At 42.0% G+C, this 18,982-nt stretch overlaps 1 long non-coding RNA gene across 1 annotated transcript; it reads left to right on the forward strand.

Annotated features, from left to right (window-relative positions):
• Positions 1–926: 926 nt before the first annotated feature.
• On the forward strand, positions 927–18,046 carry LOC134476240 (uncharacterized). Its single transcript, XR_010047818.1, has 3 exons — positions 927–991; positions 15,440–15,566; positions 17,856–18,046. It is a non-coding gene; the product is annotated as an uncharacterized LOC134476240 (long non-coding RNA).
• Positions 18,047–18,982: the final 936 nt, after the last annotated feature.

The following is an 18,982-nucleotide window of genomic DNA, read 5'->3' on the forward strand; positions in this document are numbered from 1 at the left end:
GCTTGTGAAAACAAGAAGGTGTCCTCATCCACTTTCTTTACTGGATCAGGCACCAGGTGACTTCTGACTTTTCTTTAAAGTCAAAATGACCACGAAAGGTAAATATTTTGGATCGATTCAGGACATAGAAGCGGCCAGGATAATGCAACTAGACACAAGAGAAAACTTCTCCAAGAGAAGGCACGAGAGAAAACTTCGAGAACCACCTCAGAAAGCGGCAGGAGTGATGGGATGAGTGTGCTTGAGGCCAGTGGGAGTATTCTGAGGGGATGAACGGCAACATGTCTTTTGCTGTAATACACTGAAAAAAACCACCTTAACATTTACTATTAGTGACTTTTCCCACAGTGCCAGTTACTGGAAGCCCCTGCAGTGGGTTCCAATCTCCTGCCTGGGTTATGGTGCACGGAGGGTGTTGCAAGGAGAACAATATAGGGCACAGAACTTACAGTATTATTTATAGTAGTTCCTCAAGGAGTTAAATACAAAAAAAAGTGTGGGAACTCTGCTCACAACACTAAAGATCTAGATAATCCAGCCGAGGGCCTGGATCGCTTGGCGGTATCCTGCATGAGTCCAGTTGGAGGCCCTGAGCCCATGACAATGACTCACATAAATCTGCTTCACAGATCTGTGCAAGAAAGCTCTAAGGTCGGTAGTGGGAGCTAGAAAGTCTGCCCACGGGGTGAAGGATCCAGGCCAGCAGGCTGAGGGGTCTGCACTGGAGCCAGGAAGTGATGCTCAACAAAGGCCCGGAGCTCCCCCACAGTGAACCACAGCCGTTCTCAGCACCAGCAAGGTTTCAAGCTCCTCTGAGGATAACAGCTAAGTTCATATCAGGAAAGAAGCTGGACAAGCTCTTCCAGGAGATCCCACAACAACAGGAGAGCCATAGTACTGAACAATAACAACTACTCTTCCTTTCTAGGTCTTTTTAAGCTGGCAGCAGTCCTCAGGTGGACCATCCACACTCAGCACCACTGTGACTCAGGTAAGCTAGTGTTTAAATTGACCATCTGTTTTCAGTCCATCACAGCAGGAAAGGAGAGAAAGAGCAAGAGACAAAGTCAAGGGGTATATAGCAGGGATCTGGGACCACTGGTTGTTGCTGTCTAGGAGCAAAAGGCCCAGAATCTCCACCTAGCTAGTATTTTATCAGCAATGCAGTGGAGGGGGTGGGGTTCTTTTCCTGGACCAGCACAGAAGTAGTGGTGGAATGGAACATTTACCATCATGAAGGAAACAAGCCATGATCCATCCCCATACCTGGGGTGAATCTCACTGGCCAAGAGGAAGATGATTTGTGCATTTCAACACCAGCCTACAAGGCAGGCAGGGCATGGAAACCCTACGACAGAAACTATATCAGTTTACAATTTGTGGTTCCCTACAATTTACCATATTTTTTAAATTATACCTCATAATCCTTATGCCAAAGTAGAGTTACAGACAGTTGAGTTAGATAGAAATATTACAGGCAGTCAGATAGGGCTGGGCCCTCGAAGGAGCCAGTGCAGAAGAGCAAATACCTAGCAAGCTTGGAAGAAACTGACACCTCTTGCTATAGGCCAGACTGCAAGACAAAAGGTCAAACAAAAACACCTACATCACAGATTGATATTCTAAATAGGTCTCTGTCCCCCTGAGGAAGCCAGGAGTCACCATCCCAACGCTCTAAAGAAAGAGTAACTGTTCTGTATTCTTGCCCACTTGGTACATGACTGGCCTCTCCATTTGACCTCAATTTAATCAATTTTACCTAAGTAGTTACACTTGGAATCTTACTGGTTGACCATAGTCCTGTCCCACCTCGTGCCCACTTGCCTTCCAGGTTCCCATTTTTGCCTACCTAAGACCTGCGTCACTTTGTGGTTTTGCTCTATAAAAGTCCCTGGATAAGACAGTCTTTGGCAACCCACTCGGGACCCCTTCTACACTCTCAGACAGAAGCTTTCTTTCTCTCAATAAATATATTCTTCTCTTAACCTCTGGTGTTCCTGAAATTCACCCTTTAATTTTAGAGAACACAGACTCCTCATGGCTATCAAGTAGACTGTGAGCTTTGTTCCCCTGTATCAGTAGCATACGATGGGAGAGCATTTCTGCCACTGTTCACCACATACGTAGATGTCAGTATGCTGGAGTACGGGTAACACTGAGTTTTGAAAGCTGAGCTAGTGTCACCAGTGTCTTTGCAATTACAGATAGTCAATCACCTTGAGGTGGGTTCTTTTTGCTCAGTTAGGGGGCATTTGCTAGCCTCTGCCCATATGCAAAGGAAGGGCTGCTGGATACTCCTGCCTGGGGACAGAAGGTGACAGGAGGCTCTGACTGGCTCTTCAAGGCTGCTGCTTCTCACCAAGCACAGACCCACTGGCAAGAGTTGGAAGTGCACTCATGGGCACTGCAAGCCCCGGGGCTACTTTTCCAATCTGTCTTGAGAATTCAAAGACAGGGAAACTAGGGGCGTGAACACAGAGACTCCTGATCAAGGCCCATGACAACGAAGACCCTGGGACCCCAGAGAGTGACCGCACCACAAGGGAAGGTGAGACAGGGACTGGGTCCACCCAGATCCTTGAGTTTGCCAGGACATTGGGGCTGGTGCTGGGTTTGGCAAAAGCCATGCGGTACCACCCTGGCATGTCCATGTGCCTTAGAGAACAGTGTCAGGGCTGGTGACCATGGACTAGGATGGCACAGATTGAAGTTCGAGTACAGAACACCGCTCTTGCTTGTGCGGTCTCAGCCAGGAGGGGTCTCAGCTGGGAGAAATCAAATGGGCCTGGCTATGCTGTGACAGTGGGACAGTGGTCATCTGGGAGCTCAGTGACAGTACAGTCATTGTGCCCGTGGGTCCTGCAAATGCTCTTGCTGCCTGTACTCTTCTCCTGTGTTCTCCTTCACCTGTTCTGTCTTTCCATGTGGCATCAGGAGACAGAACTGGTTCCAAATAAGCCTTAAATTCTTGGGCAGTATAAGTTGGAAGTGGAGAAGATGGGGTATAAGGGTCAAGAAGGGATGCTGGGCCGAGTGGAGGGATCCCGTTCCAGCCACGCCCGCCACCTCTCCTGCCCGAGGAGTGCACCGCAGCTGCCCACTGGAAGGAGGAAGCTGGGCCGAGCCACTGGAACCTGCTCCGGCCTTGCCTGGGACTTTCTTTCGACCTGGAGAGCACCAGCACTACTGCCACTGCCTGGAGGAGGGAGCAGCCCTGCTGAGGAGGTTTGAGGCCTACCTAGGCCATAGGGGGACCCTCTATCAGCCTGGGGAGCTTTGCCATCCAAGGGGCTGGATGACTACACAACATCCAATCCCTGGGAGAATATGAGATCCTTGCTTTAGGGGGTTGGGGGCCCGCTGGGCTTGCAGCCACACTAGATTGGGCTTAGCAGGATTTGGGATTGCCTGGACCACACCAGGTGGCCTTCTTTCCCTTAGGGAGCTTTGCTACCAGAGGGAGAAACTGTGCAGCTTGAGGAGGCTTTAGTTCTACCTGAGAGGAGCCTGGCAACCCTCTTTTAATCCAGGGGCTCCGCTGCCCAAGGAGGGAGCTACACTACCAGAGGAGTCCCAGGAGCCCAGGACATAAGAGATAATTTCCAACACGCTCAGGAGAAACACTGGAACAACACTTGAAACACGGAAATATAGGAAAATGACAAAACGAAAGACCAAAATGCAATCTCAAACATCCAGCCCATCCCAAAAAAGCCTAGGAGCCATACACATAGAAGAAAATACATGCCATACACCTGAAATACCTGAGACAATAGTAACCAAAATAAAGAAGCAACTCCGGGATGCTTTAAAGGAATTCAAACTAGAAATAATCTCTCAGGTAAAAGAAGAAATGATAAATGAAGGAGAGGCTGAACATATCTAAAGAAGACACAGAAAATTGGAGGAACTAAACAAAAAGATAGAATCCCTGGATAAGCAATATAAGAAACAAACAATATATAAAACAAATGCAAAGAGATATACAGGAAATCAAAAATTCCATTGAAAGTTGTAAAAACTGGCTCAATGAATGTGAAGATAGACTTTCAGACCTTGAAGACAAGATTGCAGTCAGTGAACAGGAAAGGAAAGATCTTTTAAAAATAACAAGAAATCAAGAAATAAAAATTCAACACCTGCAAGATGATGCAAAGGAAAACAACATAAGGTTGATAGAGATAAATGAAAAAGAAGCAGACAGCATAAAGGATGTCAAGAGAGTATTTAGAGAAGTAATAGCTGAAAATTTCCCGAACATGAAATTGGAAACTGATATCAGGATCAATGAAGCATATAGAACTCCAAATAGCCATAACCAAAATAAAACTACACCCAGACATATAATAATCACCATCCCAGAAATCAAACAAAAGAATAGAATATTAAAAGCTGTTAGAGAGAAAAGACAGATGACCTATAAAGGAAAACCTATCAGAATCACAGCAGACTTCTCAGCACAAACAATAAAGTCAAGAAGAGCATGGAGTGAAGTATTTCAGATCCTAAAGGAAAATGATTTCCAACCTATACTGATGTACCCTGAAAAACTGTCCTTCAAAATCAATGGAGAAATAAGATACTTCCATGACAAAGAACAGCTGAAGAACTTCATAATCACGAAGCCAAGCCTGCAAAGAGTACTGAAAGACAATTTAGATACACTTAAGAAAAACCACTAAACAAAGCAGACAAACAGAACAGAAAGATAAAAGATGCAACAGCAGAAATATAACATGTCAACAATAAACCAATATATAACAGTTATAACCATTAATGTAAATGGTCTCAATGCACCAATTAAAAGAAATAGTATGGCAGAATGGATTAAGAAACAAAATCCAACCATATGCTCTCTATAAGAAACCCATCTAACCCAAAAGGATACTCACAGACTGAAAGTCAAAGGATGGAAAATAATACTTCATGCAACAAGACCCCCCCCCCAAACCAGGGGTAGCTATTCTGTTTGCAGACAATGTGAACTTCAAACCAATAATGATCAGAAGAGATAAAGAAGGTCACTACATACTGGTGAGGGGAAAACTTCAAGAGGAAGAGATAACTATCTTAAATATATATGCACCAAATTCCAGAGCACCCAGTTATATAAAACAAGTAATATCAGAAATAGAAAACCAAATTAGCAGTAATACAATTATAACAGGAGATTTTTAACACACCATTGACACCAATGGACAGATCAACTAGACAGAAAATCAGCAAAGAAATTAAAAGAACTGAATCACACCTGTGAACAAATGGACTTGATAGACATATACAGAGTATTCCACCCAACAACAACAGAATACACATTCTTCTCAGCAGTACATGGGTCATTCTCTAAAATAGACCATAAATTAACTCACAGAACATATTTAAATAAATGCAAAAGAGTTGAAATTATCCCTTGCATGTTATCGGATCATAGTGCTATGAAATTAGAAATTAATGATAAAAGATACTGCAAAAATCCCACAAACACATGGAAACTGAATAACACACTCTTAGTAATCAGTGGGTCACAGAGGAAATTAAAGAAGAAATTAAACAATACCTACAAACAAATGAAAACACAAATACAACTTACTGGAATCTGTGGGATGCAATGAAAGCTGTCCTCAGAGGAAAATTTATTGCACTGAGTTCCCACATTAGGAAAACAGAATGAATACAAATAAATAACCTGATGTTATACCTCAAACATCTAGAAAAAGAAGAGCAAGTCAAGCCCAAAGCCAAAAGAAGAGAGGAAATAATAAAAATCAGAGCAGAAATCAATGCAATAGAGACTAAGAAAACAATTAAAACAACCAATGAATCAAAGAGTTGATTCTTTGAAAGAATAAATAAAATTGATAAGCTCCTAGTCAACCTTATTAAAAAAGGGAAGAAAAAGCTCAAATTCATGCAATAAGGAATGAAAAAGGCGAAATCATTACAGAGCCAATAGAAATACAGCAGCTCATCAACACCTATTTCAAAAACCTCTACTCTCAAAGGTTTGATAACACAGAAGAAATAGACAGATTCCTAGAAGCATATGAAGTACCAAAGCTAGATCAAGAAGATGTAAAACTACTGAATAACCCAATTTCTATTAATGAAATTGACAACGTAATTAAGTCCTTACCTACAAAGAAGAGCCCAGGCCCAGAAGGATTCACTGAAGAATTCTACAAGAAACACAAAGAAGACCTAATGCCGACACTCCTGAAACTCTTCAATGAAATTGAAAGGGAAGCAATCCTTTCTAAGTCATTCCTGGAAGCAAATATTACTCTAGTACCAAAACCTGAGAAAGAGCCAACTAAAAAAGAGAACTACAGACCAATCTCCCTAATGAACACAGATGCAAAAATCCTCAATAAAATATTGTCAAATAGGATGCAGCAAATTATCAAGGAGATTATACACCATGACTAAGTGGGATTCATCCCAGGTATGCAGGGATGGTTCAACAGATGTAAAACAATAAATGTAATCCACCATATCAATAGAGTAAAAAGTAAGAATCACATGATCATTTCTATAGATGCAGAAAAAGAGTTTGATAAGGTGCAACATTCATTTATGATAAGAACCTTGCAGAAAGTTGGAATAGATGGTCTTTACCTCAACACAATAAAGGCCATTTATGACAAACCAACAGCCAGTATCATACTAAATGGCCAAAAATTGAAGGCCTTTACTTTAAAATCAGGCACAAGACAAGGATGTCCTTTATCACCACTCCTATTTAATATAGTCCTGGAAATACTAGCCAGGGCAAATAGACAAGAGAGAGAAATAAAAGGCATAAAGATAGGAAAAGAAGAAGTTAAATTATTATTATTTGCAGATGACATGATACTCTACATAGAAGACCCCCAAAACTCCACTGCAAGACTCCTAGATATAATAAATAAATTCAGCAATGTTGCTGGATACAAAATCAATACTCAAAAATCAATAGCATTCCTATCACTAACAACAAAATCACAGAGAGGGAATAAGAGAAGCCACACCCTTCATACTGGCAACCAAAAAAATGAAATATTTAGGAATTATTCTCATGAAAGAAGTGAAAGACCTATACAGGGAAAATTATAATACACTGAAAAATGAAATTGAAGATGATCTCAGAAAAGGGAAAGATATCCCTTGCTCATGGATAGGAAGAATAAATATTGTGAAAATGGCCATTCTCCCTAAACTGTTATACAGATTCAATGCAATCCGATAAAAATATCATCAACATACCTCATAGATCTCGAGAAATCACTCCTAAAATTCATCTGGAGTGAGAAGAGACCTAGAATAGCAAAGACAGTTCTAAGCAGCAAAGGCAAGGCAGGAGGCATCACAATCCCTGACTTAAAGTTATACTGCAAAGCAACAGTAGTAAAATCAACATGGTACTGGAATCAGAACAGAGCTGAAGATCAGTGGAATAGATTAGAAGATACGACCACAAGTACAAACACACTCAACCACCTTATCTTTGATAAAGGGGCCAAACATGTTCACTTGGAAGAACGACAGTGTCTTTAATAAATGATGTTGGAAAAACTGGCTCTCCATATGTCGAAAACTAAAACTAGACCCATGCCTATCACCATATACTAAAATAACATCTAAATGGATCAGAGATCTAAATATTAAAACAGAAACACTAAATCTATTGGAAGACAAATTGGGTAGAAACCTTGAAGACATAGGGGTAGGTAGAGAATTCATGAACAAGACTCAAACTGCACGGGAAATACTTCCCAGAGTCAATAACTGGGATCACCTCTTATTAAAAAGTTTCTGCATGTCAAGAGAAATCTCTAACATAGTGAAAAGAAAACCCACAAACTGGGAAAAAAATCTTAGTGAACTGTCCCTCAGACAAAGGACTTCTGTCTAAAACATATAAAGAATTAAAAAAAAATCAGACCCCCAATATTCAAAGACCCAATCCAAAAATGGGCATCTGAAATGAATACACAATTCTCAGATGAAGAAATACAAACGGCAAATAAATATATGAAAAAATGTTCATCATCATTGGTCATTAGAGAAATGCAAATTAAAACCACACTGAGATTTCATCTCACTCCTGAAAGAATGGCCAAGATCAAGAAAACTACCAACAACAGATGCTGGAGAGGCTGGGGAAAAAGGAACTCTCCTGCACTTTTGGTGGGAGTGTAGACTAGTGCAACCATTGTGGAGGTCAGTCTGGAGATTTCCCAGAAAGCTGGGACTGGAAGCCCCATTTGACCCAGCTATTCCACTTCTAGGCATATTCCCAGAAGAACTGAAAGCATCATACCACAGTGATATATGTGTACCCATGTTTATAGCAGCACAATTTATAATAGCCAGATCTTGGAAACAACCCAAGTGTCCATCAACTGAGGAATGGATAAAAAAATTGTGGTATTTTTATACAATGGAGTACTACTCAGCTATAATGAATTATCACATTGAGACATTTATAAATAAATGGACGCAGCTTGAGACCATATTCATAAGTAATAAATCAAACTCACATGTATAAATACCGAATAGTTTCCCTAGTATAAGAAATGATAAGAATACATAAAAGTATGTGGTAATCATGATTCCCAGTCATACTGGTTTGAAGCCCTATAACGTTTTCACTCATTAATTGGAATGGTTTTAATCTAGGTTGTTTGATTTTATTGTCTGTGATAGTATGAATAGTTATTTTGAAGAAAATAAGACAGTGGAATAGCTAGTGCTGATTTAATATCACCCTGTTTTGAAGCCCCATCAAGTTGTTGTTTGTCTGTTTCCCTTGGTTTTAACATGTTTTATCTTATTATATGTTAACATATGCAATAATATAAACAAATTTTTTTATAGGCAAAGAAATAATATAGAAACTGTTGTTCGGTTTCTGTTAGCTGGTTCTAAATACCCTGCAATACTTTCATGCTCTTGAATGGTTTCACACTGCCTTGATAAGTTTGATGCTAAAGTATATGAAGTTATACTCAAATATTTCAAGGAAAGAGACACTATGGTAACTACTATTAAGGCTATCTGGTGGTGAAACACAATGATGCTTAAATTGTTTGGTTCTGACCTGTGTTGTTCTATTGATATGTTCTTTTTTATCTCAATTTCCCCCTTTTTTCTTTTTTTACAAATTAATTTATTTCTTATTTTTTAATTAAGGGAAAACTAAATTAAAAAATAGTGGGATATATTATAGTAACTTTTTTGTTTTCCTATTAACCTGGTTTGAACCCCTGTATTGTTCTCCACATCTTGTTCTGACTGATTTTATTATATTCTGTTTTGTTTAATAGTATCAAGTTTGAGGGTATAGGCAACCACTTTGAAGGCAACAAGATATTCTATGATGCCCATTATGGTTTGACTATTATCTTCTTTGGAAGTCCTGTAAGGTCTTCAATGTGGGTCTTGTTCTGTACTGTTTTGTTCAATTCTATTATACCAGATGATACAGGCAACTCTTTTTAAGATAGCAAGAGGCATAATGGTAACCATTGTTGATCACCTGCTAATCTCTTTTTGCATTATAAACCATGTCCATCCTCCTGTTCTATGTTTTGCTTTGTCACATTGGGTTTTTTTTTGTTCTGTTTTGTTTTATTTTTTCCTCTTCAAAGAAAAAGTTATAAGAACTGTGGGAGTAATAAAACCCAAAATGTGTAATTGTTATCATAAAAAAGAGAGGAAAGAAAGTAATCTAAAGGATATAACTGTATGTATGTTGAAGTGTGTAGGATAGAAAACCATATTACTGAGGTTTTGTTGGATCATTGAACAGAACTGTCTGCAATCTCACTGTAGACCACTTTGTATGCTTTAATTTTGTAATCTGGACAACTGTTTCTGAGATGACAATATGTAATCTATTAACTAGTGATTTCTTACTGTATATTTTTTCTCTTGAAATTCTGTATTACTTGTACCCTTTTACTGTTTTGTTTTGTTTTTCTTTTTAAATTAAAAAAAAAAGAAGGGATGTTGGACTTCCTGGCCCAGACAGGTGAATTCTCAAGCAGTTCATTTAAAAGATGGAAAGAAACAAAGTTCTCTCCAACTATGCATAGACCATGCCCCAAAAAAGCAGACCAGCATCAGATCAAGCTTCTGGACACAATAAAAGCACAGGTGTGCAAAATCTATATCCAATAACCTGATTTCTTATATAAAAACTATCAAAAAAGAAAAATAGGAGAGTCTATAAAACAAAAGAGACTTAGACATCAACTATAATGTATGCATCTTACTGGATTGCATTTAAAAAGCAAAAATTAAAAAGCCATGAGACACTCAGGGAATATGATCACTGATTGGATATTTGATTTTGTTTTGGAAATGCTCATCTTTTTGTGTTCCTGTTTCTTAAAAAGTAACATCTGTTTGGAGACACGTACCATGCTGGAATACTTTTGAATATAATGATAAGATGTCTAGAATTTGCTTCAAAATATCTCAGAGGTACCAGGACGATGGAGAAGAGATAGAGATGAGATAACACTGGACATGTACTTAATGTGTTTAAAATCCCTTGAGTATGTTTCAGGTTTGTATCACTGAAAGATTTAAAAAGATGACAGCTGTGTGTTTGTGCATGTGGGTGTATGATGGCTTCCTAGAAGAAATGGTCCCTGAGCTGGATGGGATTTTCCAGGTAAAAAAGGGAGACGAATACGCCAGACAGAGAAGATGGCTCAGAAGTTAGGAGGCTGGGGAGTATTTGGGGGAACCAAATTGTTTAGAGATGATAGATTCTACCGCGGAGGCCATGGGTTGTAGTGTAAGGCGGAGGAGGTGAGTGGGGTAGGAGTGACTTCTGTGATAGGATAAGGAGCTGGATTAATCCTCCACAACAGGGAGACCTTGGAGACTTTAGGCACAGGGGAACATTGTGAGGTTTGTAAGGTAGGTAGGTTTTTTGGGAGAGGGTCCGATTGTCTGCAGTGACATCCATTCCTCAGGAGCCTTCTGGATATGTGGCTTGGATAACTGGCTAGTAGTGTTAATATGTTTTTCTTTTAAGCAAATACCTCTTTTTAACAAAACCATTGCTTTGATTGAGTGACTTGGCTACTGTATTAGTTAGGAAACCTCAATTAAAAATCTCTCAAATTAGTGGGATTTGTAAGTGTGGTAGTCAGGGTTTACAAGGGAAAAGATTTAATACAGGCCACATAATTTATAGGATTATTTTATAATATTCACCCAAAGAGTCACATGCAGAAGAGTGCAAGTGATCTGTCCACACGCTAGAGACCCAAAGAATCCAGCTGAGGGCCTGGATCCCACAGCAATGTCCTGCACGAGTCTAGCTGAAGACCCAGAGCCCATGGCAATGTCCTTCACGAGTCCACATGGAGGTCTATAGCCCACGACAATGTCTCATTCAAGCCTGATTCAAGAATCTGCACTGGGAAGGCCCAAAAACCAGTGATGGGAGCCAGAAAGTCTGCACCAGTGAATTGGAAGATCTTGGACAGCAGGCTGAAGGATCTGCACTGGAATCAGTAAGCAACGCTCAAGGTAAAGATCAGAGCTCCCCAGAAAAGATCCGTAGTCGAGGGCTCAAGCTCCTCCAACGATAATAGCTGAGTTCATATCAGGAAAACCAGCTCAGCAAGCTTCTACCACTGAGTCACACCCCCAATTCAGCATTCCATTTTAACAAGGAGTTATTTAAACACTAAAAAACATTTATTTACCTAAAGCACAATAGGAAAGGAGGAACAAAAGTAAGAGGAGTTGGGACAAGTGGCAAACAAACAGTGACAGGATAAACTCAGATTTGTATTCATTGTAAAAGGAAGAGACAGAACACTTAAAAGACAGAGATTTTCTGACTGGATAAAGAGCAATATCTGGCTGTCTATTTCTTATGAAAATAAATTTTTAATATAAAGACATAGATAGGTTAAAAGTAAGAGAATGGAAAAAAATTGCATGGTTGAAAGAGTAAGTGTAGGCTGAAGTTATAACTTAGTAACTCAGTGGCACAGTGTCTGCCTGGCAAGCACAAGGTCCGGAGTTTGATTCCTGGTACAACAAAACAAAACAAAACAAAACAAAACAAAACAAAGCAAGGATAAATAAACTGGAATAGCTTTAGTAATATTAGACAAAATAGATTTCAAGGTCAGGCATATTAAGAGAGATTTCAAGGATCATTTCATAGTAATAAAAGGGTAAATTCATCAGGGAACTATATCCATTCTACACGTGCACATACCTAGTAATAGAATTTCAAATGCACGAGGCATAAACTGAAGAATTAAATGAAGGATGAGTTAAGTCCACAATCACAGTTGAGTATTATTAACACTCCTTTCTCAATAATTGGTAAAATAACTAGAGTATCATTCTGTAAGACTGCAGAAGATTTCAATATTCTTAATTGCTTGGAATTTATTAGGATTTTATTTTTTATTTTTTTGAACTTATCTATGGGACATAACACCCAAGCACAGATTACATATTCTTCCAAAAATTATTTTACAGCATATTTGTTACATGGAATATTGTGATATTTTCCTATATGCCTATAACATATTGTGAGTATATCCACCCTTCAGTACTCCCTTCTCCTCCCTCTCCCTCTCCCCTATCCTCTTCTACTTTCTAATAATCTCTTTTCTACTCTCATGTCATCTGTCCTCTCCCTTGCCTATATATATATATATATATATATATATATATATATATATACATTTTTGGGAAGGCTACCAGGAATTGAACTTAATGACCTTGAGCTTGCCAGGCAGGTGTTTATGCTGCTGAGCTATATCCCTGGCTCTTCTATATGTATTTTACATAGTGACAGAAAACAGGACAATACTTGTCCTTCTAAATCTGGTTTATTTTACTTAACATGATAAACCTTAGTTCCATCCATTCTCCTGCAGATGGCAGAATTTCATTCTTTTTGGTGGCTGAATAATATTCTGTTGTGTGCAATACCATATTTTTCTTATCTGCCCATTGATAGGCACCTAGACGGGGTGTATAATGTGGTTATTGTGCTTATGCTGTGAGAAACATAAGCATGCAGGTTTCTTTATAATATGTTGACTTTAATTCCTTTGTGTATATACCAAGGAGTGGTCCAGTTAGTTGGATCAATTATTTTTAGCTTTTTCAACAACTTCCTTGCAGATTTCCATAGTAGATATGTTAATTTATGTTTTCACCAAAACTGTAGAAAGGTTCATTTTACTCCACATCCTGGAGAACATTTGTTATTATTATTTATTATTATTATTATTGTTGTTATTTTGCAGTACTGGGGATTGAACTAGGACCTTCACATTGAGCTACAACCTTAGTCATTTAAATTCTTTTTAAAATTTTGATACAGAATCTTGCAAAATTGCTAAGTTATTCATGCTGGGCTTGAGTTTGTGATTGTCCTGCCTCAGCCTCCTGGATTTCTGGGATTATAGGCATGTGCCACTATACCTAGATGCCACCATTTATAATTTTTGCATTCTTGATGATTACTACAGAATACATACGCTTTTCAAATGCATCTGGAATATATACCAAACTGGACCATCTGCTGAGTCATAAAATAAGTCCCTGTAAAAGTCAAAAGACTAGAAAAATACACAAACTCAGCAAGGCAGCTCAGTGGGTCACGATCCCAGAGTCCGTGTGGGAGAGACGTAGCCCAGAAATAGACTTTCAAGTCAGCAGTCAGCACAGACAGCATTTTGCCATCGATGTAAATGGACATCTGGATTCACAGGCTGGATTTGAAACAAATGCGTCATATTGTCTGGCCTGCCAGGCTCAGCCCCAGAGAATGTTTCTATTTATCACTGGCACGGGGATCAAGGAGGATTAAATCCGCTAATGCCCGGCTCAAACTTCTGTGCTTCTTCAGCACCTTGGGAGAGTGTTAACGGTTTGTAATGGAATCGTCACGTGGAGATTCAATGCTAAATAATAGGTGATTTATTAAAGCGGCACACTGGATTACAAAACATGCATACTTCTCTATCAGCAGACCGGAAGACCTGGCACTGTAGCCGTGTACACCTGGGGACGTCTACTGTAGTTGATAACTGTCTTTATTTCTCCTAGCCTGGTACTTTTCTGCCCTAGATCGTATCCATCTTTTTATTTTTTGTACTTCATTATCATCGTCATCATATGCGCATGTCATCCAAATGCGCTGGCTGCTTAAATAATGAAACTACTCCATGTGACTGAGGCCGCGGAACTGGTCCTTAAAGTCGCTGGAAACGCATAGGAGCAGCTCCCTAGAGAGCCCAGGATGAATCTTATCACAGCATTCCACCTTCGCTGCCCGCTCCTTGTCTCCTCTTAGTCACCAAGTGCAGAGGCCCCGGGTCCTGGGATCATGTGTCACAGTGGTAGCAGGAAAACCTGAAAGTCCAGAGCTGACCTCCCACTTGGTCCCGCTGTTCAGTACACGGAGAGTTTCAAACAGTGAGGAATATAAAGGGCGTCTGGGGGTCTGATACATTTTTTGTAAAAAGCTTTGGAATTTCTCCGTGCTGGGTGCAGGCTAACCCTGGAAGGTCCCTTCAGCTCTTCAGCCCTGGATCCCTTCTCTTAGAGGTGAATTACCTGTAGAGTAACTCCATGACGTCTTGTGTTTAATTCCTTGTTACTCAGGGCTTTGGTGTCTCCAGGTGTTTGTCACTTCTGCGCCCTTTCTGAGTCTTATTCATAGTTATTTGCAGTTACTCTAACATGTACCCCAAGATCTATGGCATATTTATCAATATGTACACAACTGATACCATGGTAGCCGAAATGTTCTGCCTGAGGCCCCACAGCCACTGACTGGTGACCCCAGATCTTTAGTAATTGCCACCTTTTATTGAGCTCAGGGCCTGTGCTTTACTTAGATTAATGAGGTGGATTATGCTTGTTTTACCAAGAGTAAACAGAAACTCGGTGAATTTACATGATTGGCCAAGCTCACGTAATAAGTCATCAAGGGATCCGGATTCGTGCCCTTTGCACTGCACCCCTGCGTCTCTCAGCGGGAAAATGCGGGCCCCCAAGTTCGTTGATTACACAGGTCAGGTACTTGGTCTTTGCTTAATCACGGGTCCTTAAGCCTCATCTGGCAATTCAAGACACACCGTGCTCTAATATAAGATATGAATTTGTGGTTCTTTTACTTTGGATATTTGTACATTTGATGTTGTTGTTAATAACAGGCCTTATCCGGCCCAGGATCTCATGTGGCCCTGAAGAGCTATCTTGATTGTTAGTGTAGTTACTGCTGCTAAGGTGGAAGAGCGCAGAGCGCTGGATGCACATGGTCTGACTTAGCTGCTCGAACCCACGAAGAGCATCTTCCGAAGGAGCGGAGATTCTGAGAATCCCGGTCTTCACAGGCCGGTGCTTCTCTTCCCCGTGGGGCCTGTGTCAAAGCTTCACTGTCTTGATTCTGTCTCAGGTCTGAACTGATTTCCTCCGAGGAAGACATGAGCCAGCAGGTGTGGCCTCCCCTCCTTTCTTCCTTCCCACATCTTCGCTTGTTCGTCCCTCTTTCGCTGGTCCAAGTGGAAAACAGCCTTCACCCTGTAAGTATTCACTGGGGCTCTAGACAGGAAATAAAAAAAAGCATTCTGATGGCTTAAATGAGGAGACTTTTAACAAAGAATCTAATAATAGGAGCGTGGACAGCATTTCAAGGAACAAACAAAAGATGTAGAAGCGCCCAGAGCTGGCAGTAGCACCCTGATGTGCCAGAGGCCTTGGCAGGGGCTGTGGTCACGGGCAGCAGGCGCAGCTGCTCAAGGAGTGGCGCGGAGACCTCTGGGCCTCTGCTGGCTGAGCCCAGCTTGGAGCCCGTGAGCCGTAGTCTGCAGGGGGCCCTAGCCAGGGAGAGCATGGCAGAGACTGGGTCAGGAAGGGGGCTGTGTGGAATCTAAGTGTTGCATGAAATGCGTTGAGCTTGGGGAACCTGGCAGCAGAGTGCTTAGTTTTTCTCCTTATCATTGCTTTCTGTCACCTTCTGATCCATCTTGGGCCGAGCCCACCCTTTCTCAGATTTTTTGGAGCCTAACGAGCCTGGTTCCCAGGCATTAAAAGGTCCAACTCAACGTGAATCAGGACATGGCTTTCTCAGGCAGCTGATCACACTCCGATCTCTCCCTAACCCACCCTCCATCAGCCACCAGGGGCACACGGGCAGGTGCCACTTTTTGCTTTTCTGTTGAGCTTCACAGCTTGGACCCACAGCTGGCTTCTGCAGAGTGGAGCTGGGGAGAAGGTTGGAGGAACCATGGGAAGAGGGCTTTTGACCTGGCTGGAGCTGTTTCTCCCTTGGCTACCAAATGCCCTCCCCATGGCATCTGCCAAACGTCTGCCTCTTCCATAGGCTGCACTCCCAGGCTCCCCGGAGAGGCCCCCATGCAGACCTCAGACCCTACCAGCTCCTGATGTAGCCGATTTCCTCCTCCCCCTAGCAGCACACCCTTCTCAGCCTCCTCTGTTGGGGACCCTCTTTGCAACAGGGTGTGACCTGAGTGGGGCTGTCCAGCCTGCAGCTGGCCTGGGGGAAGCCCTGTGACCCCACTGCCCACATGGCTAGGAGTGGGTCCTTGTGTTGCCTTCTAGCTAGGTTTTCCTTGGCAGGCACTGCAGACAGGAAGCAGGGGTCTCCAGCCCTGTACCCACCAAAAACAGGAGCACCCTCCTTTCTGCTTCTTTAGATTTCTCTAAGGGTCTCTCTCTTACCCTAAGGGAAATTGCTTTTTATTTCCTGGCCTCCTTTATATGGGCTGCAGAGGGTGACACCAGACCAGATGACAGGCATATCCCCTCTTTAGAACCTAAGGCTGAGACCAGGACCAAAGTGAGCTGTTTGGTGCTCTGGCCTGAGCACAATGCCAAGGGGTCCCTAAAGCTCACACAATAAGATGAATAATAGTTTAGTGCATGACTACAAAATCAAAATCAATCCCAGATCCACAATGAACAAAATGTAAGTTTTTAAAGATAAGATCACAGTGAGTAGGCTGCGTGTGGGGCACATGCCTGTCATCCCAGTACTTGGGAGATTGAGATGGGAGGATCGCTGCGAATTCAGAGTCAGCTGAGACTACACAGTGAGTTCAGGACCAGCCTGAACTAATCAGTGAGCCCCTGTCAAAAAAAGGAAAAAAAAAAATCATCACATTTATTCTCATTTCTAATATGGCTCAGCAAGGCATTGTTACCAACTATGTCTTTACTTGCAATTTTGATGTTTTGTGCATTGATTTTTAGCCTTAATTTTGCCATAGGGAATTTAGCCATTTTTCTTGATACTGAGCTTTTGGTGGCCCATTCAAGTCTGCCTTTGCCCTCTTCCCTCAGCTGAGCCTGTCCTAAGTATGGCTTTTCTATCATCACTGGCTCAGGGAACTGAGAGTCTAGATTGCTGAGAAAGTGGCGAATTCTCTTTTTCAGTAGCCAGGCTGCCCTAACCACCCATGCCTCGGGGGCTGGGCCTCAGTTCCTCTTCTGTCTCCTCTCTCAGCCTCCAGGCTCGGTCCTTTCCACACAGACAAGTGCTGTGCTCCTCCTGCCTCAGGAGGCCTTTGTCTCTGCCATCCCTACAGCCTGAAATGCATCCCTGAACTCCTGCTGCTTGCAAACTGCTCAGCCACGGACAGTGGCTGGCTTACCTGCTCTTGAGGCGCTGTGTGTCTCCGGGAAGGACTGGCGTTCACGCGCTGTTCATTGCTAATTCACCCACTAATACTTCCGGTCAGCAGGCCAGAGTGTGTTGAGGGGTAGTTAGGAGTAGTTTGTTTCTTATGGCTGCTGTAATAAACTGTCACAAATTTAGTGGCTTAAACCAATCCACATCCTTTCTCTTACAGTTAGTTGGAAGGTCAGAGTCTGAAATCTCTGCACGCGTGGGGAAATGGCCCCCTGGCTTTTCCCAGCTTCCGGAAACCGCCTGTGTTCCTTGGCTCACCGACTCTTCTTCATATCCCTGCATTTCCTGCTGCCATGGTCACATCTACTTCTACTAAGTCCGATTCTCTTGTCTCCTTTTGAAGCATCTTCATGATAGCCTGTGTCCACCTGGATAAACCAGGTAATCGCTCCACTTCTAGAGCCTCGATTTAGCCACGTCTATAAAAATCCTTTTTGCCGTGTCAGAGGACAGTTCAGATCCTGGTATGTGGGATGTGGATCTCTTTGAGGGCTATTATTTTGCCTACCAAAGGTAGCTATGCTCCACCGTGACCAGTCAGAAATTTTCATGTTCTGCCCTCATTACTTAGCATGAGGCTGAGCATGAAGTTGGTCCTCAGACTGGTCTTGCTGGCATGGAGGACATTCACAGAGCTTGAACCTTCCTTGCCTCGCCTGTGCTGTTAGCTCAGGGGCAGCCTTCAGGGCTCCGAGGGCTTGGCAGATGTCAGCACAGATCCCATCTCCCATTGCAGTGGTAGGGAGGGGCGTGTCGCAGATTCATCCATTTCCTCTCCATTAGCTTAGCCTCTTTTCCTAGGGCTAGCAATTCTCATTAAAACCCAAGCACGTTTCTCATGTATTAAAATATATTTGATTTTATGCTATGCATGTCTGCAAAAGCTGAGGGCAAACCCACGCTGAACAACTCTGAACCAATAATACAGTTTTACATTCACACAGTTTGCAGGAAATAAAATTCAGAGGAGTTCAGCCTGACTTATCCAGCCCTAGAGAATAGACATGTTCCAGAAATATCCCCACGCTGCTAGCCTCCTCCCGGCTCTCCAAATTGTCTCCGTGTCTATTTACCACCCAGGAGCAGCTTCGCCTGCTGATACCTCCCAGGGCTGGGGAGGCAGGAGGAGCAGGAGCTGCTGTGGGCAGAGGCAGGTCCTCCCTCCATCCTGGCAAGGCCTTTCTGGGTCTAATATGCTGGATTTTGGGGGCCAGTCCTCCTTGATGACAGTTGAAGAAATGCTAGGTAGACGCTGCATTAGTGATTCGGAGATGATTAGTGTTTGTG

The sequence above is a fragment of the Cavia porcellus genome, unplaced genomic scaffold (assembly GCF_034190915.1).
Source record: "Cavia porcellus strain 051 isolate PalLab524CR breed Dunkin Hartley unplaced genomic scaffold, mCavPor4.1 scaffold_6, whole genome shotgun sequence".
Taxonomy (NCBI): Eukaryota; Metazoa; Chordata; class Mammalia; order Rodentia; family Caviidae; genus Cavia; species Cavia porcellus.